This window comes from Phodopus roborovskii, unplaced genomic scaffold, assembly GCF_943737965.1.
Source record: "Phodopus roborovskii unplaced genomic scaffold, PHOROB, whole genome shotgun sequence".
Taxonomy (NCBI): Eukaryota; Metazoa; Chordata; class Mammalia; order Rodentia; family Cricetidae; genus Phodopus; species Phodopus roborovskii.
Window position 1 is genome coordinate 49,712,972 of NW_026126433.1, and position 1,470 is coordinate 49,714,441.

Sequence of the window (1,470 nt, forward strand, 5' to 3'; positions counted from 1 at the left end):
CAAGGTTTAAGCTTAGCTGGGCCGGATCCAGACAAATGAAGGGACAAATGGGCAGACAGATGGGATGAAAAGCTGGAATGAAGAAAGGGTGGTGGATGGACGCATGGATGGCAGGCAATTCAAACAGGCCTCATCAATACTGGGGACTGAGCTAAGCTGAAGCCCCTGGACAGTTGGGAGTTCTACACCCAATGGTCCCTTGACACACACAATAGTTAGTCAGATAACAAGTCAATAGAAACTATCACCATCAAGGAGTTAGATGTCTTCATCTTCATGGGATCCAAGTGAGGGAGATGCCCCCTTGCCTCAGTCTGGTGCCTTTAGTAAGATTTCAGGCCTGGTCTTCCTCATGTAGCTTTAATAAGGCCATATGTTCTTCAGTCTCAATTCACGTTGGTAAATACATAGGGTAATATCCTTTCTGCTTTTATAAGCGTTAACGGTCTGAGCCACTTGGATGGTTCAGCACAGGGGAACCAGCCATGTGCCCACCCAGGTACAGTCATCCTCTGTCTTCAAATTGGAGCCAAACACCACTTGTATAGTAGTCTCTCCGAGTAAAGCCAGGCCTGAGAAGCCACCGTTTTACATGATTTGGAGTAGCTTAGAGAAGGGTACTTCTGGTCTCAACTCCGAATCAGGATTGCCTGGAGGAGTTTTAAAGAACCCTGGAATATTGACCAGGACAAAACCACAAATTAAGTATTTGGGAATCACTAAAGAACTTGACAGAAGCAAATCCAAATACTTTAGAAGTCTCACAGAATCTCAATACAGAAGTTTGTGTTTGTTACTTTTCTCATTTAGTGACAAAATATCTGACAAAAGCAACTTAAGGAAGGAAGGGCTTATTCCGGCCCATGATTTGAGGAGACACAGTTCGTCACAACAAGGAAGGCATGGGGGTGCCCGGTGGCCAATCACATAGCATCTACAGTCACAGAGTAGAGGGAGGTGGGTGGATGGTGGCGCTCAGCTCACTTTCTCCATTTCATTCAGCCTGGGAACCCAGCTCCTGGGATGGTGCTATCTACATTCAGAGTGGGTCTTCCCTCTCCAACTAAACCTCTGTGGAAAAGCCCACAGAGACACACCCAGCGTGTATTTCCTAGGTGATTCCAAACCCAGACAAATCGACAAGCTATGTTATTCGTTAGCATCATAAATATACTACATGTCTATTCTGTGTGGTCCTAAAAAGCACCCGCATGAATAAAAACACTTACTCATGTAGCTTACAACATGTAAAGGAAGAAGAAGGCACAGGAAAGATTGGGACAACCAAGTTCAAAGAGTGCTGTGACCAACCTGCCCCTCAGGACCTGTCCCTCCAATCCTGAATCTACCCTTACCTCTCACTCCATTGCCCAGCCCTGGTCCAGGCCCAGATCCATTCCCTCTCCCAAGGACGTCTCCACAAGCCCCTGGGTTTCTCTATCCACAACCCAGGAGCTCTCCTTTCTTCTC